Source organism: Schistocerca gregaria, chromosome X, assembly GCF_023897955.1.
Source record: "Schistocerca gregaria isolate iqSchGreg1 chromosome X, iqSchGreg1.2, whole genome shotgun sequence".
NCBI lineage: Eukaryota > Metazoa > Arthropoda > Insecta > Orthoptera > Acrididae > Schistocerca > Schistocerca gregaria.
The window spans coordinates 407,255,093-407,280,560 of NC_064931.1; the positions used below are offsets into that span (position 1 = coordinate 407,255,093).

Sequence of the window (25,468 nt, forward strand, 5' to 3'; positions counted from 1 at the left end):
CATATATGTAGATAGCATTTGTGAAAGTATGATGACATTTTACTCAATGTCACTTCCCTTTAATATTCCCTGCAATTCTGTTTGCAGTATTTTTAGAAGTGGTAAAGTAATTTTATTTACAATTAAGATGCATTTAAAACTGCACATGCTGGGATATGCAAATGATAACAATTTTGAGGCAACCATGAGTAGGTAGGGGTAATGCCATCTACATCTTTTTATAAAGTAGAATTACATAACTTTTTCCTCTTTCAGATATCACAAGTGAATGTTGTTTTTTAGTGAGAATATCATGTTATGCCTCATGTAACACAGAGAAACTCCTAGTAGCAGATCAGAATTCGACAGCAGAAGGCTCATGGCTTATTGGGACTGTGGTTTTTCATTATGTGATGTTTCTGCTATCAGTGGCACCTGTTTAGTAAGAGCACAAGAGCATGTGAACATCTAAACTTCTGAGATCTTGTGAATTTATTGGCTATTTTTCTTTGAATGCTGTTAAACTATGTAGATATGGTAATCTGAAATACACGCCACTAAATGTATCATGCTATGCTACATGGCTGTTCCATGAAACTTGGCATCAGGTTCACGAGCACACATACACTTGTGCATATTTCAAGTAACTTTTGCGCATGTGCAGCTGGCATGACATAATTGCCTTATGGGCCAAATACGTACAGATCTGATAAACAATGTGCAGGATTCACAGCATGCACATGTAGCCCTTATCACTCACTTACAGGTTTACATCAATGCCATCAGGTACTAGCACACTGCAACAGACTTTAAGCCCAGTTCACTTGGCATAAATCCCACTAGATGGTAGCACACTCCTCAGATATGTCAATTCACTCACTATGTAATAAAATTAGATCAGACATCAGTCATGTAATAGTTATGTTATACAAAAACCTGTTTAATGGGAGTCTGGGTGAGATACAGTGTATTAAGTTTTGGATTTTATCATATAGTAATCCATTTGAGGCACTGAGAACCATAAAGCACATGATAGTCAATTAAGAGACTGTAGTGTTTGTTCATGCTTCTGACTCTCAGATCTGTTGATTTATGATGAGTCATACTTATCTGTGCTGTATGTCCTCGTTTTATGTATAAACATTCATGAAACACTGTCCCACTGGTTTCTCTGATATTCACTCCAATGTGGGAACAAAGATGGTGTGCTTTTGTCCATTATGGTTCTCAGTACCTCATTTGAATTCTAGTCAGTAGCCGTGGTTGTAGACAGTATTACTTGAATTTAATCATTTCCACAAATGGCAGTTTGTAGTTGGAGTTGGTCATTTACTGTGTAGGAATCGGCTTTCATGTGTGGTGTCAACATGAACTCTGTTGTACAACCAGTGAGCATTTAACAAAGGTGTGTATAATAAGTGTGAGTTGTATGGGTGTAACGTAAGAATGTTTGATTTTCAGCCTGGAAGTTATTCATTAACAAATGCATGTGTTAGGGAATTTGCATATTTTCCGAAAAAAATAAAAAGTGTGGAAACTCCCAGTTAAAAAAAAAGTGAGACAGAGAGAAGTGAAAGCTTAAACATTATTTTGTTTTTGTCCTAAACTGTACGTAATTATGGACAAACCAACAAAATTCCACAAAAATAACTATTTCTTATTTCAGATAGGTTATGCGTATTATTATTATTATTATTATTATTATTATTATTTCTTTCCTTTGTCAGAGATTATGTCTGGTTGAAAATGGAGAGTGACATGGACCTTGATCAAGCATAACTTCCTTTTAACTGTACGGTATATGTTACATTGGATTTAGGAACTTTCGAATAATTGAACATGTATCAGTAATTACAGATTTCTGTAGTTGTATATATTCATTTGGATGTAGCTGTGTTGCATTGATGTACTGGTGGATATTGTGTGGTATGACTCCTGTAGTTGATAGTATAATTGGTATAATGTCAACTTTATCCTGATTCCACATTTCCTTGACTTCCTCAACCAGTTGGACGTATTTTTCAATTTTTTCTCCTGTTATCTTCTGCACATTTTTTGTATTGGGTATCGATATTTCGATTAGTTGTGTTAATTTCTTCTTTTTATTGGTGAGTATGTTGTTAGGTTTTTTATGTGGGTTGGTTTTATCTGTTATAATGATTCTGTTCCAGTATAGTTTGTATTCATCATTCTCCAGTACATTTTGTGATGCATACTTGTGTGTGGGAACGTATTGTTTTATTTGTTTATGTTGTATGTCAAGTTGTTGATGTATTACTTTTGCTACATTGTCATGTCTTCTGGTGTATTCTGTATTTGCTAGTATTGCACACCTGCTTGTGATGTGATCTACTGTTTCTATTTGTTGTTGGAAAAGTCTGCATTTATCTGTTGTGATATTGGTATCTTTAATAATATGCTTGCTGTAATATTTGGTGTTTATTGTTTGATTGTGTATTGCAATCATGAATCCTCACTGTATATATTGTCTTTTCTTAGCCATGTGTTGAATGCGTCTAGATCGATGTGTGGCTGTGTTAGGCGATACAGGTGCTTACGATGTGATGTTTTCTTTTTCCAATTTACTTTCTTTGCATCTGTTGATGTTATGTGATCTAAAGGGTTGTAGAAGTGGTTATGAAATTGCAATGGTGTAGCCGATGTAGTTATATGAGTGAATGCTTTGTGTATTTTGGTCGTTTCTGCACGTTCTACAAAGAATTTTCTAAAATTGTCTACCTGTCCATAATGTAGGTTTTTTATGTCGGTAAATACCTTCCTCCTTCCTTTCTGCTTAATGTGAATCTTTCTGTTGCTGAATGTATGTGATGTATTCTATATTTGTGTCATTGTCATCATGTAAGTGTATTGAGTGCTTCTAGGTCTGTTACTCCATTTCACTACTCCAAATGAGGAGGTCAATATTAGTATAGCATACGTATTTATAGCTTTTGTCTTAAATCTTGCTGTCAATTCTGTTTTCAGTATTTTTGTTAGTCTTTGTCTATATTTTTCTTTTAGTTCTTCTTTAATATTTGCATTATCGATTCCTATTTTTTATCTGTATCCTAGATATTTATAGGCATCTGCTTTTTTCCATTTCTATGCAGTTACTGTGGTTATTCAACATGTAATCTGCTTGTTTAGTGTGTTTTCCCTTGACTATGCTATTTTTCTTACATTTGTCTGTTCCAAAAGCCATATTTATATCATTGCTGAATACTTCTGTTATCTTTAGTAATTGGTTGAGTTATTGATTTGTTGCTGCCAGTAGTTTTAGATCATCCATGTAAAGCAAATGTGTGATTTTGTGTTGGTATGGTCCAGTAATATTATATCCATAATTTGTATTATTTAGCATGTTGGATAGTGGATTCAGAGCAAGGCAGAACCAGAAAGGACTTAATGAATCTCCTTGGCATATTCCACACTTAATCCGTATTGGCTGTGATGTGATATTATTTGAATTTGTTTGGATATCACGTCTGGTTTTCTAATTTTTCATTACTATGTTTAGGAACTGTATCAATTTAGGATCTACTTTGGATATTTCCAATATTTGTAGTAACCATGAGTGGGATAGACTATCAAAAGCTTTTTGGTAATCAATGTATGTGTAGGTAGCGACCTTTGTTTAGTTTTAGCTTGATATGTCACCTCTGAATCTATTATCAGTTGCTCTTTACATCCTCGTGCTCCTTTGCAGCAGCCTTTTTGTTCTTCATTGATAATTTTGTTCTGTGTTGTATGTGTCATTAATTTCTCTGTAATGACTGAAGTTAATATTTTAAATATTGTTGGTAGCATGTTATGGGGCGATATTTTGCTAGGTTTGCTGTGTCTGCTTGATCTTTAGATTTCAGATAAGTTATTCCTTGTGTAAGTGTATCAGGGACTGTGTATGGGTCTGCAATGTAACTGTTAAGTAATTTAGTTAGATGTGAATGTGTTGAGGTGAACTTCTTTAGCCAGAAATTTGCTATTCTATCTTTTCCAGGGGCTTCCCAATTGTGCATAGAATTAATTACTTGGGTGACTTCATGTTGCAAAATTATCACTTCAGGCATTTGTGGTATCATTTTGTATGTCTCTGTTTCCGCTGGTATCCACTGCGCACGTCTGTTATGTTGTATCGGGTTTGACCATATGTTGCCCCAGAAGTGTTCCATGTCTGTTATGTTTCGTGGCTTGTCTATTTTAATGTCTGTGTTATGTATTGTCTGGTAAAAATTCTTTTGGTTTGTGTTGAATGTTTGGTTTTGTTTCCTTCTATTTTCACTTTTTTGTATCTTCTAAGTTGTTTGGCCAATGCTTGTAATTTCTGCTTCTTTTCATCTAATTGCTCTATCACTTCTTGTTGTGAGATTTTACCTAACCTTTATTGTTTTTTGTCTGATATTTCATTTCTTATAAATTGTGTTAGCTTTCTGATGTTTTTTCTGAGTTTTTCTATTCTGATCTGTAGCCTGTGTTGCCATGCTGGTTTTGTGGATTTATTCTGTGTGTTGGTTGCTTCTGATCTCTGCCTAGTGTGTATATTTAGTGTAGTGAGTGCTCCTATATAAACCAGTAGTTGTAACTCTTCCATAGTCGTATTTTCATTTATTTTGTTGTGTATGATTGTGTTGATAGTTGTTATTGTTGTTTCAACTTGTGCGTTATTTTCTGGTCTATGCAAGAATGGTCTACTGTCTGTATTTGTATCTTTGTATTCTATATATGTCAGCTGAGATTTTTCTTCTATATCTAACATGTATGTCACTTTGTGTTCTATTTGGGCTTCTTCAGGTGTCTGTCTTAAGATTTCGTTTTCCTCTGATTGTTTAATTGATGTGTGTTGTTCTTTGTTTGTTTGCTCTGGGATGTTTGAGTCCATTACTGTATTATTATTATTCTTTCTTTTCTCAGACATTATGTCAAAAATGGAAAGTGACGCGGACCTTGATCAAGCATGACATCCTTTTAACTTTACGGTATATATTACATTGGATTTAGGAACTTTCGGGTAATTGAACCTGTATCAATAATTACAGATTTCTGTAGTTGTATATATATGTTTGGATGTAGTTGTATTGCGTTGATGTACTGGTGGAAATTGTGTAGTATGACTCCTGTAGTTAATAGTATAATTGGTATAATGTCAACTTTATCCTGATGCCACATGTCCTTAACTTCCTCAGCCAGTTGGATGTATTTTTCAATTTTTTTCTCCTGTTTTCTTCTGTATATTTGTTGTATTGGGTATGGATATTTCGATTAGTTGTGTTAATTTCTTCTTTTTATTGGTAAGTATGATGTCAGGTTTGTTGTGTGGTGTTGTTTTATCTGTTATAATGGATCTGTTCCAGTATAATTTGTATTCATCATTCTCCAGTACATTTTATAGTGCATACTTGTATGTGGGAATGTGTTGTTTAATTAGTTTGTTTTGTATGGCAAGTTGTTGATGTATTATTTTGCTACTTTGTCATGTCTTTGGGGTACTCTGTATTTGCTAGTATTGCACATCCGCTTGTGATGTGATCTACTGTTTCTATTTGTTGTTTGCAAAGTCGTCATTTATCTGTTGTGGTATTGGGATCTTTAATAATATGCATGCTGTAATATCTGGTGTTTATAGTTTGATCGTGTATTTCAATCATGAATCCTCACTGTATATATTGCCTTTTCCTAGCCATGTGTTGGATGTGTCTAGATCGATGTGTGGCTGTGTTAGATGATACGGGTGCTTGCTATGTAATGTTTTCTTTTTTCAATTTACTTTCTTTGTATCTGTTGATGTTATGTGATCTAAAGGGTTGTAGAAGTGGTTATGAAATTGCAATGGTGTAGCCGATGTATTTATATGAGTGATTGCTTTGTGTATTTTGCTAGATTCTGCTCATTGTATAAAGAATTTTCTTAAATTGTCTACCCGTCCATAATGTAGGTTTTTTATGTCACTAAATCCCCTTCCTCCTTCCTTTATGCTTAATGTGAATCTTTCTGTTGCTGAATGTATGTGATTTTATCTAAATCTAAAAATATGTGAATACCCAGAATGTCTACTAAGTAGCCACCACTGGTCATGATTCTGTGGTCTGAGTAGAACATTACGGTCGTTGCACCCATGTGCAGAGACTCTAGGGAGAATGACCATTTACAGATTGCATTTGTCACCATCATATGAAACCAGTACCTGGTTCGATAGTATGTTGTGTCATTGGGTACACAACACGGTCACCTCTAGTTCGTGTAACCAGTAATTTGAACAGAAGGCATTATGTTTCTGGCACCTTAAGGCCATGGTTGTGCCCTGCTTTCTAGGTCTGCTGGACACTTTTTTCAACAAATTATTGCAAAACTATGTGTTGCCGTTGCTATCCTGACCTATTTTGATACATATGGCATCTGACTGTTGCACTGGCCAGTACATTCTCCAAATATCTCACCCTTCGAAAATATATCACTATTTATTGCAGAGAGGCTGGCGTGTCACCACATGCCACTGATGAACTGTAGTATACAGTACAAGCAGCATGAAATGTCAAACCTGTATGTGACATCCAAACTCAGTTAAACTCAATTCTCAGTCTGATTAGAGCCATTGTTGTTGCTATAGGTGGCAGCTTGTATAGCAAATTTTGTGTCGCGCATACTCCTATGTGACCTAAAAATTAAATCATGTATTCTTCTTGCTGTTCAGTATATTCTAAATAAGTGAAATTTCAGTATTTGCTATTTTTTCCTGTTGCAGCAGTTTCAGTGCCTAGCAGTGTATAATGATCATCTTGTTTAATATTTGTAACAACACCTGTTAAACACTCAGTCAAAGAGAGCAACAGTATTTCGAAAACAGTGTCCATTAACTTTGGTACAAGTAGTGACTTCACAAGGTATGTGTCTGTGATGTGAGTCATTGTATTTACCATTTGAATGACATTTAGATGGGATGGCCTCATTCAGTCTCTCACAGGAACATTCAGTCACACACTTCATGCTTCGAGATGCATGATACACATTCATGGATATAGCATGTAAGGTGAGGAAAGGTTTAAGATACTGCTCATGCAAGAGTAAGTGGAATTATATCCCATCCAACCATTCAGATTTAAATACGTTGTTATTTTAAATCATATTTGGCGAATACTGAGATGGTTTCTCTGAAGAAGCCATTGCCAATTTCCAGCACCATACATTGCCAATTAAAACTTGTGTTTTGTCTATAATCGTTAGCAGAATGTTAGCTCTGAATATTGTTCCCTTTATCCACATATCTGAAAGCACATGACTCTATTTCAATAAATTTTTTTGTGCTGGCTGCAGGATCAATGTTGCCATCAGTCTTTTAGGCTGTATCAGTTGATAAACTAGTTGCATTACCATTGAACAGACACTGTTGCCATAGAGGGCAATATTAGGTGTTGTGTGTGGGGGTACAAGTGTAATGAAATGGAGCTGTCTCACCAGCATAGTATAGCTTTGCCTTCATTTCCTTTCCTGACACTTGAATATGTGTAATTCCATCATTCCATGACTGCATGACAGCAATACAATGAACTCTTAATAGCAAATAGTATTTGAATTGCCTCCAGAATCACTCAGTCATACTCCTGCTTCAGGTGGAATGTTTTAGACAATGACAAAATTTTGAAAGAAAGTGCCAGTGACAAGTATATATGATACTGCAGTGCCTGTGTTGTTCATACGTTTGAAGCAGTGTTCCTTAGGGCATGCATGCATGTCCAGAGAAATATTGCATTGTACTTCTGAACAGCACATTTGCTGCAATACTGTATTTATTGGCTGACACAGGGCAAATAATTTTCAATTCGAATGTCTCCACTATATGGGAATGCACAAAATGGATGTATGAGTGCACATTGTAGACACATGACTGACAACTTATAGAAGTTCGGGTGTGGCTGTGAGGCACGCTCAGATAGCCTACTAGTAAGGTGACAGCCTACGAGGAATGGAAAATCTGGGCTTGAGTCCCAGTGCAGCTCAAATTTTCATTGTCAGTCATTCCATTATACAGGTGATGGTTGTCCCTATTCACAGTTATGAATACATTTAATGTATAAAAAATATACAGCTAAACACTCAGCCAAATGAAAACGTTATTAGCTTGAAACACCTATGATGCAATGTTAGCAGTATTAGAGTGCCAAATTAGCTTAATGAGATACACTAATTTCATGGTCTCAGAAACTCTTGGAAACAAAAGAAACAGAAGCAAACCAATAAATATTTTACAAAATACTACAGAGACAGTACTACAGGGAAGATATGTTCTTATGGTAACAAAATTGGTTGTAGATTACACACAAACTTTTCAAACTTTTGATATTCTATTTTTTAATACCAGTTCACAGCAGAGAGACTATGAAATAACTTGATGATACCTTCAGAGAAAAAAAGAATGTGATACACTTCACTTTTATGACTCCAAAACCTGTGGTAATTTGTCATTAAAGCAGAAATTTTTGTCATACAGATGCATGAAATAAGGGTAATGTGGTAAGTGGTGTCCACTCTACAGCCATTTGTAGAAAGCTTTTTAAACCGTTGCATACTATGTCAGCAATCTCACGGTACATATACTCCCTTGTGAAATTTGCTGTCCACTATCACATTTCTACTACAAGAGGTACTGATGTGTTCAACCATAAAAACATTTGACAACCTCCCCTGTGGTACAAGGAATGTAACAGGCAAACACAAACAAAAAATCATATCAGCCCCATTCAATCCATTGCAGCATTTCTAAATAGACAATAATTGTGTGTGTGTGTGTGTGTGTGTGTGTACTCTGTTGTTGTTGTTGATGTTGTTGTTGTTGTCTTCAGTCCTTAGACTGGTTGGATGCAGCTCTCCATGCTACTCTATCCTGTGCAAGCTTCTTCATCTCCCAGTACCTACTGCAACCTACATCCTTCTGAATCTGCTTAGTGTATTCATCACTTGCTCTCCCTCTACGATTTTTACCCTCCACGCTGCCCTCCAATGCTAAATTAGTGATCCCTTGATGCCTCAGAACATGTCCTACCAACCGGTCCCTTCTTCTTGTCAAGTTGTGCCACAAACTCCTCTTCTCCCCAATTCTCTTCAATACCTCCTCATTAGTTATGTGATCTATCCATCTAATCTTCAGCATTCTTCAATAGCACCACATTTTGAAAGCTTCTATTCTCTTCTTGTTCAAACTGTTTATCGTCCATGTTTCACTTCCACACATGGCTACACTCCACACAAATACTTTCAGAAACGACTTCCTGACACTTAAATCTATACTCGATGTTCACAAATTTCCCTTTTTCAGAAACGCTTTCCTTGCCATTGCCAGTCTACATTTGATATCCTCTCTACTTCAACCATCCTCAGTTATTTTGCTCCCCAAATAGCAAAGCTCATTTACTACTTTAAGTGTCTCGCTTCCTAATCTAATTCCCTCAGCATCACCCGACTTAATTAGACTACTTTCCATTATCCTTGTTTTGCTTCTGTTGATGTTCATCTTATATCCTCCTTTCAAGACACTGTCCATTCCTTTCAACTGCTCTTCCAAGTCCTTTGCTGTCTCTGACAGAATTACAAGGATTGTTTTTTAAGCAAGGGCCGCCCGCGCATATAGTCCCGTAGTTCGTGCGGACGCCACAACAAGCCACCGTGACACTTGCCAGCATCCTTCCCGTTCACACTGATGCAAGTTGCAACTCTGTAGCTGATGTGTACGCATCACTGTGCTACTTTATAATGTTCACGATTATTGAATTGCCCGCGGCGTGTGAGATACGGTCAGTGATACGTTTTTTGACCCCGAGAAGACTATCAGCTGCAGAAAATTTATCGTCACTTAACAGAAGTTTATGGCTTGAATGCAATGAGTGAAGGTAAAGTGCGTCAATGGGTTAGAAAGTTTAAAAATGGCCGTCAAAACGTCCATGACAAAGAACGCTCAGGCCGGCCCTCTGTTATCACTGATGATTTGGTGGCTGCAGTCGAAACAAAGATTCGTGAGGTCAGGAGATTCACAATTTCCACTCTTTCTTTGGAATTTCCACAAGTTTCAAGATCAGTTTTGTACAGAATTGTGTTTGAAAACCTAAACTTTAAGAAACTGTGTTCTCGGTGGGTACCCAGACTCCTCACAGAGGACCACAAGGGGAAGAGATTTGCCACTTCATTGAACTTTTTGTTCATTATGAGGAAGAAGTGGATGACATGTTGAGTCATATTGTCACTGGGGATGAAACATGGGAATCCCATATCACTTCCGAAAGCAAGCGACAATCGATGAAATGGCAACACACAACCTCACCCGTCAAGGTCAAAGCCAAACAGACACTGTCAAAGCGCAAGATTATGGCAACTGTGTTCTGGGACCAGTGCGGTGGTTTGCTAGTGGACTTTATGCCACAAGGAACAAAAATCAACTCAGATGCCTACTGTGCAACTCTAAAGAAGCTCCGCAGAGCAATTCAAAACAAAAGGCGCAGCATGCTGACAAAAGGAGTTTTGCTCCTGCACGATAATGCTAGGTCTCACACCTCTCAAAAGACTCGGGATTTGATTGATTCTTGTGGCTGGGAAGTTTTGGACCATGCACCATACAGCCCCGACCTTGCTCCTAGTGATTTTCACCTTTTCTTGTACCTGAAACACCATCTTGGCAGGCAATAACAACGATGAAGTGAAAGCGGCTGTGAACTCTTGGCTGTCGGAGCAGGCGGCCGAATTCTTTGAAGAGGGAATTAAAAACTTTGTTGTACGGTAAGACAAGTGCTTAAATAAACGAGGCAACTATGTAGAAAAATAGGTAAAAGTGTGTAGAATCAGAAAATAAAAGTTTTATTACAAAAGTATTAGTATCTTTTTTTTAAAATAAAAATGGGCCCTACTTAAAAAACAACCCTCGTACAATGTCATCCGCGAACCTCAAGGTTTTTATTTCTTCTCCATGGATTTTAATATCTACCCCAAATTTTTCTTTTGTTTCCTTTATTGCTTCCTCAATATACAGATTGAATAACATCGGGGAGAGGCTACAACCCTGACTCACTCCCTTCCCAACCATTGCTTCCCTTTCATGGCCCTTGACTCTTATAACTGCCATCGGGTTTCTGAACAAATTGTAAACAGCCTTTCACTCCTTGTATTGTACCCCTGCCACATTTAGAATCTGAAAGAGAGTATTCCAGTCAATGTTGTCAAAAGCTTCCTCTAAGTCTACAAATGCTAGAAATTTAGCTTTCAATTTCCTTAGTCTTTCTTCTAAGATAAGTTGTAGAGTCAGTATTGCCTCATGTGTACCAAAATTTTTACAAACTGGTCTTCCCCGAGGTCAGCTTCTACCAGTTTTTCCATTCATCTATAAAGAATTCGCGTTAGTATTCTGCAGCTGTGTCTTATTAAACTGATAGTTCGGTAATTTTCACATCTGTCAACAGCTGCTTTATTTGGGATTGCAATTATTATATTCTTCTTGAAGTCTGAGGGTATTTCACCTGTCTCATACATCATGCTCACCAGATGATAGAGTTTTGTCAGGACTGGCTCTCCCAAGGCTGTCTGTAGTTCTAATGGAATGTTGTCTACTCACGGGGTGTTGTTTCAACTCAGGTCTTTCGGTGCTCTGTCATACTCTTCACACAGTATCGTATCTCCCATTAGATCTTCAGCTACATCCTCGTCCATTTCCATAATATTGTCCTCTAGTATATTGCCCTTGTATAGACCCTCTATATACTCCTTCCACCTATCTGCTTTCTGTTCTTTGCTTAGAACTGGGTTTCCATCTGGGCTCTTCATATTCATACAAGTGGTTCTCTTATCTCCAAAGGTCTCTTTAATTTTCCTGTAAGCAGTATCTATCTTACCCCTAGTGAGGTAAGCCTCTACATCATTACATTTGTCCTCTAGCCATCCCTCCTTAGCCATTTTGCACTTCCTGTCGATCTCATTCTTGCCTGCTTCATTTACTGCATTTTTATAGTTTCTCCTTTCATCAATTAAATTCAATATTTCTTCTGTTACTCAAGGATTTCTTCTAGCCTTTGTCTTTTTACCTACTTGATCCTCTGCTGCCTTCACTACTTCATCCCTCAGGGCTACCCATTCTTCTTCTAATGTATTTCTTTCCCCCATTCGTGACAATTGTTCCCGTATGCTCTCCCTGAAACTCTCTACAACCTCTGGTTTACTCAGTTTATCCAGGTCCCATCTCCTTAAATTCCCACCTTTTTGCAGTTTCTTCAGTTTTAATCTACAGTTCATAACCAATATATTGTGGTCAGAGTCCACATCTGCCCCTGGAAATGTTTTACAATTTAAAACCTGGTTCCTAAATCTCTGTATTGCCATTATATAATCTATCTGATATCTTCTAGTATCTCCAGGATTCTTACATGTATACAACCTTCTTTCATGATTCTTGAACCAAGTGTTAGCTATGATTAAGTTATGCTCTGTGCAAAATTCTACCAGACGGCTTCCTCTTTTATTTCTTATCCCCAATCCATATTCACCTACTATGTTTCTTTCTCTCCCTTTTACTACTCTCGAATTCCAGTCACCTATGACTATTAAATTTTCATCTCCCTTCACTATCTGAATAATTTCTTTTATCTCATCATACATTTCATCAATTTCTTCAACATTTGCAGAGCTAGTTGGCATATAGTTTTGTACTACTGTAGTAGGCGTGGGCTCCGTGTCTATCTTGGCCACAATAATGCGTTCACTATGCTGTTTGTAGTAGCTTACCCGCACTCCTTTTTTTTTTTTCATTATTAAACTTACTCCTGCATTACCCCCATTTGATTTAGTATTTATAACCCTGTATTCACCTGACCAAAAGTCTTGTTCCTCTTGCCACTGCATTTCACTAATTCCCACTATATCTAACTTTAACCTATCCACTTCCCTTTTTAAATTCTCTAATCTACCTGCCCGATTAAGGGCTCTGACATTCCACGCTCTGATCAGTAGAATGCCAGTTTTCTTTCTCCTGATAAACACCTCCTCTTAAGTAGATCGAAATGGGGGGACTATTTTACCTCAACGTGAGAGGACCCCATCACCATTTAACCATACAGTAAAGCTGCATGCCCTTGGGAAAAATTATGCCTGTAGTTTCCCCATGCTTTCAGCTGTTCACAGTACCAGCACAGTAAGGCTGTGTTGGTTAGTGTTACAAGGCCAGATCAGGCAATCATCCAGACAGTTGCCCCTGCAACTGCCCCTCTTCAGGAACCACACATTTGTCTGGCCTCTCAACAGATACCCCCCATTGTGCTTGCACCTACGGTATGGCTATCTGTATCGCTGAAGCACGCAAGCCTCCCAACCATGTGCAAGGTCCATGGTTCATGGGGAAGGGGGGGGGGGGGGGAGGTATATTTAAGAGAGTGAAAGAGAGGCTGAACTTGTTTAATTATAAATTACTGTGATCAAAAAGAGTAGTGTATGACAAGTATATAAAAGGTCAGTATGCTGCCACATTTTTCATTGAGAAAGTATATTATAACTGTAACTGACTCATTCAGAACCGTATGAGTGGTGACAATTATGGCCTACTGAACAGGCAAATATCTAAATTAAACTAAAGACTGGCCAGTACGTGGAAGAGATGGCGGTAGATAAGTTGGAATAGGTGAAAAGACTTTTACTTCAAAGGTAGACGGATAGAATGACACTGTAAATAAGTTAACACATGAAATGAGTTAACACATGAGGAAAACAAATTGGTTAAGAAACGTACATTCACTTTTTCTCTGCTAAAATAGTGTCTGGTATTTGCAGACAAATCATGTGGTAATTCAGACATTCACTTTCAGATCAGAAAAACACATTAAGTGACTGTGCTATTACATTTTGTGTTTTATCAAAACGTTTGATTTATGTATCATTTGCTTCACAAATACAAGGATGAAAACATGTTATAGCACACTTTTAACACTGGTAACCAAAACTGTTTCCAGAAATGTCATACATTACTGTGTAATATTCACTTTCAGCACATCTCAAATCGAGTAAAAATTTTTACACCAAATTCTTAAGTACTCTTCGATATTTTTTAGGTATCGCTGCCGTTTTTTGTTCCGCCACAAGCCATCTGTGGAACCTGGTTCTTCAACTCATTAACTGGAGAATATGTGAATACTGTATATAAATCATTGGATAAATAAATGTCAGTATACATTTTTATTTATACCATATTTATGTAATGTTTCCTTTCACATGCTATATTCACAATTTTTAAATCTACCATCACATAATGACTTGACTACAGCTTCCTTCTTAGAGTGTTTACACTGAATCAAAAATAAATAAGTAATGTAGGGAGTGATCTGCACTTATCTGTAGGGAAGTTTTCTGTATTGAAGTAATCACCAAAAATGTAAGCTGTGAACTCAAGAACTGACTTTTGCACAAAGAAAAATAGCTGTGGTCTCTCAAAAGTTCACATAAGTCTTGTACATGTGCTAGCTGTTCCTTCACCGAAAATTTTGAGTAGCTTCGAATTATTTAATGACTGGCATGCGAACATTTGGCAATCTCAAAAGGTACGTAATCATTTGAAAAAATGCTTCATGAAACATGTTGTGTGTCAATAAATTAGAAAAGTTTATGAATCAATTTTACACATTCTTGTTGGGAATACCCCAATTATGAGTATAAGCACTATATTGAAAATTATGCAGATATCTTAATTAGAAGTTTAATCATTTAGTGATGTACAAAGATGTCATATTGTGCATTAAAATCAGTTCAACAAAAGCATAATGGCACAGGTTGAAATCTGAGAAGGAGAGGCAAAATCTACAATGGGAAATATAGTTGATCACAGACTTTAATGTTAATTATCTCATAAATTAATAAGTTTCATATAAATCAAAATATCTTATGGGACAGTAGGAGTGTCAAGTCTTTGCAATGGTTGGTGCCTCTATGATCTGAGCACATGATTGGCTCATTAGAAAAGACTAATGTGTTCCATTAATAAGTTCTATTATCCATATTTTTTAATAAGTAATGCTTTTAGCAAAATTAATTACATTGTGAAGAATCAGCACATTAGATATAAAACTCATAAATAAACCTAAGTGGAACTCATTCTAGTTCATATTTTTAAACATTTAGTGTACACAATGAAGGTAACTGCATAAAAAACAATGAATACACAAACCAAAATTATTGTTTGTAGAGGTGCAATAACAGCAGGTGAGAGATTACAACATGCTATGTTTTATCACATTGCTCCCCCACCCTGTTCCTCACCTCGCAAACTGAGTTTTGCAGACAGAGACACATATTGAGAAGTAGCTGACTGGATGATTCATTGGCACCTGACTCATATTTAAACACATTTTCATAACACATACAGTATAAAACCCAACACTGTAGGATAAATCCAGAGAACAGGTCCCTGCCTCAAGAATATTTCCAGCACTTAAAAAAATATTGAAAGAATCACTTGCAAGACAGATTTTAACACTGTAAATATCACACATACCAATGTCACAAAGAAAAACAAACAAATGGAAAAAGTAACTTGGGACATTTTGCAGACTTAACAATCCTGACATGTTATACCTCATTATGAAGTGTCGTATTCATGATCTATGGAACAAGTATTAATCTAATCTAATTTAATCAAGACATGCCATCAATAAAAAAATAAAATACAACTATTAGAAGTTGAGCTCCTCTCTTTGAACTGAACAATACTTTGTGTCACTGAGCACTGGTATAGAAAGAAAGAAATCCAACATGTAGTGTTATCATCGTACGATAGGGCAAACTCTTGCTCCAGAACTGCTTCAGGGGTGGAGGATCATCCATTTATATCAGAAAAGTAACACAGTCCAAATCGAGACATGACCTCAATACAGCAAGCGAAGACAAACACTTTGAAATATCAGCTACTGAATTAACAGATCTTGATATCACCAAGAAATTAATCATTTTGTGTGTGTGTATAGATCTCCCAGTGGTAGTGTGGACACTTTTTTCAATAAATTAACAGAAGTTCTAGCTAAAGTCTCAAGTACAAAGGGCAACATAATTCTGTGTGAGGTCATTAACATCAACACTAATATCATAAATGAATCCAGCAGCACCCTCGTAAATATCCTTCAAAGTTTTGAGATGTCCCTATCGATCAATATTGTAACAAGGGATACTAAAATGAGTGCATCAGTAATTGATCATGTGGCCAGGGAAAAATATGATGTAGCTGTAAAAGATCTCAGACTACCAGACCATCTCTGTCAATTAACAACAGTAAAATCAGGCATCAAATCGTTTCCTATGCCACAAGCCTACAAACAACATCTAACAGAAATCAAAATAAAAGAATTTTCAAAGGAACTATCAAAACAATGCTGGGATGAAGTGTGTAAGGAAACCATTGTGAATATGAAATTCTTCACATTATTGAAATTGAACTTTGAAAAGTCATTTCCAAAAGTATGCATGTCTGCATCAACATCTCACAAAAACAGATGGATAGCAACAGGTATTAAGAAGTCCTCCCAAGCACTTAAATACCTCAGTTCCATGAAAAAGAGTCACAATTATCCAGAATTCTTAAATTTCTATCATAGATACAAAAAGATCTATAGGAAGGTGCTGATTGCTGCAAAAGAGTCATTTAATGACAAAATAATATATAATGCAGAGAACAAAAGCAAAGTAGTCTGGGATGTTATAAAAAAGGAAGTGGGGAGAGGCAAAGAAACGCAGAATAACATACTGGTAAGGGAGGGGGTAATGATCCACAACACTTAGCAAACTATGTAATGAGCCTTTTTCAAGTATTGCAGATATGTTGCAGCAAACATTCCCCAAAACAAATATAGCATTTGTAAATAATGTTGCACTAAATGCATCTACATCTACATCCACATCCATACTCCGCAAGCCACCTGATGATGTGTGGCAGAGGGTACCCTGAGTACCTTTATCGGTTATCCCTTCTATTCCAGTTTCGTACTGTCCGTGGAAAGAAGGATTGTCGGTATGCTTCTGCGTGGGCTCTAATCTCTCTGATTTTATCCTCATGGTCTCTTCGTGAGATATGTGTAGGAGGGAGCAATATACTGCTTGACTCTTCGGTGAAGGTATGTTCTCAAAACTTTAACAAAAGTCCGTACCGAGCTACTGAGCGTCTCTCCTGCAGAGTCTTCCACTGGAGTTTGTCTATCATCTCTGTAACGCTTTCGTGATTACTAAATGATCCTGTAACGAAGCGCGCTGCTCTCCGTTGGATCTTCTCTATCTCTTCTATCAACCCTATCTGGTACGGATCCCTCACTGTTGAGCAGTATTCAAGCAGTGGGCAAACAAGCGTACTGTAACCTACTTCCTTTGTTTTCGGATTGCATTTCCTGAGGATTCTTCCAATGAATCTCAGTCTGGCATCTGCTTTACCAAGGATCAACTTTATATGATCATTCCATTTCAAATCACTCCTAATGCCTACTCCCAGATAATTTATGGAATTAACTGCTTCCAGTTGCTGACCTGCTATTTTGTAGCTAAATGGTAAGGGAGCTAACTTTCTATGTATTCGCAGCACATTACACTTGTCTACATTGAGATTCAGTTGCCATTCCCTGCACCATGCGTCAATTTGCTGCAGATTCTCCCGCATTTCAGTACAATTTTTCATTGTTGCAACCTCTCGATACACCACAGCATCATCTGCAAAAAGCCTCAGTGAACTTCCGATGTCATCCACCAGGTCATTTTTGTATATTGTGAATAGCAACGATCCTATGACACTCCCTTGTGGCACACCTGAAATCACTCTTACTTCGGAAGACTTCTCTCCATTGAGAATGACATGCTGCGTTCTGTAATACAATGATGTATTAGATACAATGATGTTACTTCCACACACAGAGAATGAAGTCAATAACTTTGTTCAAAAATTAAAATATAAAAAGTTAGTAGGCTTAGATGAAGTACCAGTGTGTATACTGAAACAATGCATAGAAATTATGCAAGGCCCCTTAACAAATATAATAAATAAATCCTTCACATCAACGACATTTCCAGATCAGTTAAAATAGGCAAGAGCTGTACATTTGCTTCAGAAAAGCAATGCAGAAGATGTAAAAACTTACCAGCCCATTTCTCTTTTGTCACCATTCTCAAAAATAATATAAGCAATTACGAAAGACAGATTAATGAATTACCTGAATAAATACCATCTTTTAAGCGAATCACAGTATGGTTTCCGAAATAGCAAAAATATGTAGTCAGCCATGGTAGAATTCACAAAGGTTGTACTTGATGCTCTTGACAAAGATGTGTGTGTCACAGTCATTTTTTGGATCTTTCTAAGACCTTTGATGCAGTTGAGCATAAGATTCTATTAAATAAATTAGAAGCATGAAGAATAATGCTAATGACTGGTTTCGATCATACATAGCAGATAGGGTACAAAGAGTAAGTACACATACTTAAAATAGATCCAAACATTTAGTAAAACACTTATCAGAACCAAAATACATTAATATGGGGGTTCCGCACAGTAGCGTATTAGGACCAATACTATTCCTGATATACATCAATGACTTTACCAGTAGTGTTACTCATGGTGAAAAAATTGTTTTCACTGATGACTGCAATATTATAGTCACTGAGGAAACAAGAAAACTCCTTGCAGAGAAAGCAAAAGAATCTCTCAAGGAAGTTTATGACTGGTCAATAAGCAATGAAGTGATATTGAACATAAAGAAGACTAACGCCATGAATTTCAATATGAAGAGGGAAAAAGAAAGAGTTAAATTAAATGTAGATGGCACCTCTATAGACTGTAACAAATGAAAAATTTCTAGGAAGGAATATTGATTCTCAGTTGAAGTGGTGTGAACACACAAAAGTACTTGCAAACAGAATGTCATTAGCATGTTATGCCCTTACAATCCTATCATTAGTATGTAACATCCAGTGTCTTGTAGTCACATGCTATTCATATGTACACTCAATTCCTAGCTGTGGCATTCTTTTTTTGGGAACAAATGCACAAAATATGAACACAATTTTCAAACTCCAGAAAAGAGCCATAAGAATCATAACCAAAAATGGTAGTTGAGCTCTCTGTAAAGATCTGTTCAAAACAGTGGGGATTTTAACTGCTCTGTATTAATACATTTACCAGTCAGTTGTACACATCAGAAATAACATTGGTAATTACTACACAAACAGTTCTGTCCATGACCATTGAATAAGAGCTAGACTCAACTTACATTTTCCAAGAAAAAATAAACATTAAACTCAAAATAACATTTTCTACCAAGCAATAAAACTGTACAATAAATTACCAAAAGGAATAAAATAAATTACAAAAATACACTTACTTAAAAAGGCAGCTATAAAGCACCTGTAATGCAATACATTTTATATATTGAAGGGCTACTTAGATAAAACAGAGTAGGTGTTTGGTAAGAAAAATGTTACACAAATAAATAATAATAATGATTATAAAACATCCAACATTCCACATAACACCTTCACACTATGTCTGTTTTCTTTTCTAGAAAAACTTGTTCCCAAGCTATACATTGTAGATTACTAACACCTCTTCCCTCTTTCTGTGGTCAACATCTCTCTAATTACAGAGTGATGCTGACTCTGTTTTTCAGGATAGCAAATGGGAAGTTGTGGTACAGAAAATGGCCCAGAAATAACCAGTGTGTGCGTGTAGTGAGTGAAGTGTTCTGAAACTATGTGTGTATAGTGTGTACAATGACTGATAGTGAGATATGAGTGAAGAGTGTGGTATTACATTATTTAATAATTTATTTGTAAAAAAGGATTGTATACCAGGAGTGAATCTAATGATTGTCTCTAACTAAAAGTCCGTAAATGTATGTGTTTATGAATTAACTTGTTTTAAATTGCTCTAAACTTTTAAATACTTTAACATTTCCTATATATCCTTGTAAAAAGAGATCTATGGATGAATAAAACTGCTAAACAACACAAGTCACATTGTCCAATACAAAGACAAATCCACTTTTTATATCACAACTATTCATGAATCAATGCTTGCACACACTATATCAATTGTCTGTCATTTTAGCCTGCAGCATCAACAACCTCCCCCCCCCCCCCCCCCCCCACCTGCTTCCCACCTCCCACCACCACGTTTCTGGGAGAGCTGCAGCTCAGCTATTCATGTGTGCAGCATATTTTTACTCACATTACCTGTCGTCTCCTCAGCTGGAAAGAACTTGAAAAGTTGGTGTGCCACCCAGACCATGGGGTGGCAACAGTGTACTTGTCTGCCAGAATGCATAAACACATTTGGCTCTCTGGTCTGGTCAGAGAGATGAATGCCTCTATCCTTTTCCAACATGTAATGAGGAAAATCTAGCAACTGGACTCTTTCATTGTGTGGTTCATCTGAATGTGTTTCAGAGTATGACAGCTTAAGTCAGGCACCTGACACTGTTTCATGTTTGACTTTTTTTTCAACTACAAATGTTTGGTCAGCACTGTCAGTGATCTTTTCCATAAATGGAGGGGAAAGAGGAGGTCTAGCAGTGTCGTCTTTTATGCACAAAAACTCGTATTTGGACAAGTCTTCCTGGAACAAAATTTGTTTGACTCCATGTTTCTACAGGTTGGTATGTTTCTGGAGTTTCATGTCAGTTTTCAGTGCATGTAAAAACATGGCGTATGTCTGAACTGATAGACTGTAATGGGAGAAACGCGAGAAAACTGCACCTGGTATTTTTCAGTTGCTCTCCATAGTCTAATTGGACAGTGCTACATCCTAAGTCTTCTTTAAGTACTGTGTGGAGGCCTAGAAGTACTGATGGTAGTATTGTCATCCATGACTGTGCATGACAGGCCAAAGCAGCTTTCAGCATACAGTGCATACACAGTTGCTGGCGGGATGGTAGCTCCCAATTCTTGTGTGTTTGCTCCACATAATCTCAAGAGCTCCTCAGATAATTAGCATTTAAACTGCCTAACCCTGTCAGTAGTGATAATCTGAGGACTACCAAACTTGGATAACCAAGTATAAATCAAGGAGTGGGCAGCAAGCACTGTTGAAAGATTCAGTACTGGGACAGCCTCAGACCACCTAGTGAATCTATCTACTTTTGCAACTAGAGAGCAAAAACGTTCTGAGGGAGGAAGTGGACCTACAATATCAAAATGCAAATGTGATAATATCCCTGAATGGCTGGGGAAGTCATCCACTGGAGCAATGTTGTATTGAGAGATATTAAAACCTTGACATTGGATCCAACATCAAGACCATCAATGGCAATCTTTCTATATTTGATAAATAATGGAGTGGAGTCCATAACAGCTGATACCATTACATTGTTTATGTCTTTTAGTCATTGAGAAAATTCTTCATCAGTGCATGTGCCTACTGCCACTCATCACTCTTATTTGAGTATGTGAAGAGGCTTGTACACTGTGTCAGCAAAATGCCTGTGATACCAACACCACTTTCTGCTTCACTGGTTGTTCTTGACTTGAATCCCATCATCACTGGCAAGCTTTCTCAGCCTAGCATTTAGTGTGACTAGTTTGTTCACTGACTGCCCTGTAGATGGCTCTGCCTGTGGGCCTTGTGTGTGCTGCTGCCATCTGCGCATTGTGCCTCCCTGTTGTAGATGTGGTCACAATGTATGGTCCACAGCCTCCTGCAATAATCTCATCCACAATGGCACATGCTCTGTTGTCTATGTATGTGATCATGACTGTGTGTCTCAAATTGTGAAGGGAGAGATCTGTAAAGGTTCTGACAGTGACTCTCGCATTTTGTGGCAACCATCTGTGCCAGAAAATTTTTAAAGGGTGTTCTGGTATCATGGTGATAGCTGCCACTGCAAAGAATGAGTGAAGTATGTGGGATGGGGTATCACTGCATATGCTTCACTATCAGTAATTTTTGTAACCTTGATTCTGGCAGTAGCAGAAATCATTAGAGGACAGCCTCTTTAAACATGGCACACGATGTTTGCTGTAAAACATTGTCTCATTTTCCAACTACATTTAACTCCAACTGTGATATAAGCATTGTAATCTGTTCTATATCAGATGAAATTCCATACAGTTGAAAACTGGTGTCCACTCTTATTAATGAAAATTGCGGCCTGACTGGTCAGAACAGTGGAAATATATGTTGTAGTTCTTGCTGCTGTAGCTTGAGCCTATGCTGATACTTGGAGTAGTTGCCTGCCACTTAGTGTTTCTGGAAGATGGCAGCTTGATGCATTCTACCTTCACAGCCATTGTTGTGTTGGGACTCATTGTGTTGTGTGTCCAATGAATGAGAATGTTTCACTGGTAATACACATGACTATTTTAGTAGTCAACACTTTATTGTATTTACTTACTATAGATAGAATACTCATCCAGTTTACATTACAGAAAACTCAACACCATAGTAATTACCAAAGAACCTATAAGTCCTATTGACCAGTACAAGGATAAATCTAGCTTTTACATCACAGGTATTCATGAACTAATATTTGCACTTCTTTGGTGTCAATTGTCCATTTCAGTCCTCCACTGTGTCCAACTACAAATTAAGTTTAGTATTAGGTGCAAAAGAAATGGAAGTAGGAGTACCACAAGGCAGTATTGTAGGTCCCATATAGTTCCTGGTCTATATAAGTGACACTCAGATCTCAGATAGTGCAGGCAGTGCCATACTATTTGCAGATGATACCAATGCAGTAATAAATGCAAGAAGGCAACTCATACAAACAAAAGCTGATCAGGTGCTAAAGAATGGCCACTCTTTGTTCAGTACAAAGAGGCTGACATTAAATGCAAAAAAAGAAGTTAAATGTAGCTTGGGAAAAAGTCAAAACATAAATCTTGATCCGCTGTTGGGTGACAAAGCCTTACATAACTGACCTCTACGAAACTGCTGGGGATTTGTGTTGTTGAAAACCTAAATTTTAATGAACGTGTCATTAAACTTGTGCAGATACTGAATTCATCTTGTTTTTCTCCTAGAATTATTGCAACATTTTGTACCTCAGAGGGAGCCAGAATGGTGTATTTTGGCTATTTTCAGTCTGTTACAACATACGGAATAATATTTTGGTGTTTCACCTCTTGCTGTTTGAGACATCTTCTTCTTCTCTCCATTATAGACACACTGAAAACCCATATTCAATTGTCTTAAAATACTAGTAACATCTTCACTGTCTATATTCAAATGTGTTTAATAAGTCAGGGCTGACCTTAAAAATTTTCAGACAAATGCTGACTTCCATAACTACAGTTCCCAAAACAGCACAGCTCAACCACAGTAAGTGAACAAAAAGGACAAACACAAAAAGGCACGTTAGCCATATGACTACAAAACATTACAATCAGGCTGCCAGTCAACATGAGAAAGTTAAAAGATGAAAACAAATTTGAAACAGAATTTAGAAAATTTCTACTTCAACAGTCTTTTCATTTGGTAAATGACTATATGAGCTAATAAACATTTTCTGATAATATTTATATTAAAGCAAAACTGAAAATACCGTCTTTTACCCCTATACATATTATATTTGCATATCTAGTGAAGAGCTATTGTCTACATAAAATCTAGTATACTGAAATACTGTAGTGTATACGTGGAGTTTTTGTTATGAAGGACAAAAGTAAATCCTATGGAAAACAGACTACATATTTATAATACAACAAGTATTTGTGTGGATGATGTTGAGTTACTAGGTATTGTTTGACCTCTAATTATTTAAATTGCACTTTTTATGTACATATTATATGCTCCATTTCCTTGAAATGGTTTTCCATAAATTTACGTTTGTAAATGGGCAACATGCATACAATATTTATAGTATATATATGAATAAATAAAAAAATAAAAAGAATCGTTCAAGAAAGCTAGAATAAGATCACTACTCACCATGTAGTGTGTTCACTAAGGTTTAAAAAACTCTCTATATGCTCATCAGTTAATGGTACATTGACCCCTGCTCTTCCATCTAATTTTGCATCATTTGGTGAAATATTACTCTTATTATGCAAAACAACTAAAGATATTGCACTTAAACCAACAAAATCTTTGGCCATACCACATCTCACAAATGCCATTCCCTTAAACATAGTATAGAAACGAACAAATGTTTATGGTGTATTTACATTAAACACAATTGTTTCTAGACTGCCTACCTCACAGTTCACTTAAAAAGTTGGGAACAACAGTCACTGGTAATCTAACACTAGGCTTCCATATTTTGGTAACCTTTGCTTTTCAGTATGTTCCCTTTCCATCACAACATTGTTTAAACTAGATGGAACTGGCTGTTTTCCATGTATGTAATTGTTAATTACACAAACTTTACATAAATCTTCAACCTGACTATCTGTTACAACCTTTACAACTTTATCTACAATCTCATGTGACACTCTGACACCCTAATTTTTTGTTCCACTTCAAGTTTAGTTGCTTACAAATCATTTACATCACTGCTAACTACTATAATTCTACAATCTTTTTTAAACTGAGAGTCATTCAGACTTTCAGCTGCTTTATCAAGAACATCACTTATCAACTGCACACATCGCTTCAGCATCATTACTTGTATCAATATTTAGATCAACAACTTTCTCACCTGCCCCAAGAACCTAACTGTCAGCAGTACTTACTTGCTTTGTATCAGAAACAACATAATTACTAACCCCATTTGTCATCCTTGTCCTATCATTGGTTGAAGACCAGTGAAACCATTATGGCACCGTCCACTTACTATTATCAGTGAAATGTAATTGTTACTAATGTCACGTGTACTGTCAACAAATATTTGGTCACTCAATGTTCTGTGCACTGGTTGTTTATTCATGTCATGACCCCCATTTACACTTTTCTAAGCCCACTCTAACTTCTCTATCATAGTCTTCAAGTTAAAAAATGTTGCCACACATCACTGATGTGTTCATTTCATAATATCAAAACAAGTGGGTGTCCTCATACAGCGGCACCATATGGGACAGTGTCTACCTGCATTCCATTAAAGCCTCAGAGTCTCAATGATAAAGGTCTTGTTGAATGTATGTAAATTTATTTCAAGGAATCTTGAAAATGATGTAGACTGCTCTGATCTGCAAATAATGTTGCTTTTCCCACATTTATTACCATCACAAACCTTGTTGCAACCAAACCAAGCTTCACTTCACATATTTTAGACAAGTATGTACCTTTGCCTCTCGTCTTCACTATTGATACATATGGCATTAACACCATGATCACTATATGAAGCCTCTGTTAATTTTAGACACAATATTAACAGAACACAGAGGCCATACGTCATGTAAACAGTGCACACACTTGAGTTTCTGAGATAGTCATTGAGATGATTAAACATCAATTACATAAAACATGATAACATTCTTAATAAAAATTATTCATTAGTTCAAAGGAATTAATCTAGTCACTGCCTCATAAATGTATATCAGATATTCCATGCATACGAGGTCTGTCTAAAAAGTATCAAACCTA

The 25,468-nt window shown here is 36.7% G+C and overlaps 1 long non-coding RNA gene across 3 annotated transcripts in view; it reads left to right on the forward strand.

The window, feature by feature from the left end:
* The first annotated feature begins 2,574 nt into the window (after window positions 1-2,574).
* The window catches only part of LOC126299436 (uncharacterized), a 53,616-nt gene continuing 30,722 nt past the window's right edge, over window positions 2,575-25,468 (forward strand). For 2 of the 3 annotated variants that reach the window (XR_007552802.1, XR_007552804.1), the window contains exons 1-3: window positions 2,575-2,729; window positions 4,888-4,984; window positions 14,043-14,152. This is a non-coding gene — a long non-coding RNA (uncharacterized LOC126299436). Of the gene's footprint in view, window positions 2,747-4,887; window positions 4,985-14,042; window positions 14,153-25,468 lie in introns of all 3 variants that reach the window. The other variant, XR_007552803.1, reaches the window with a different exon arrangement.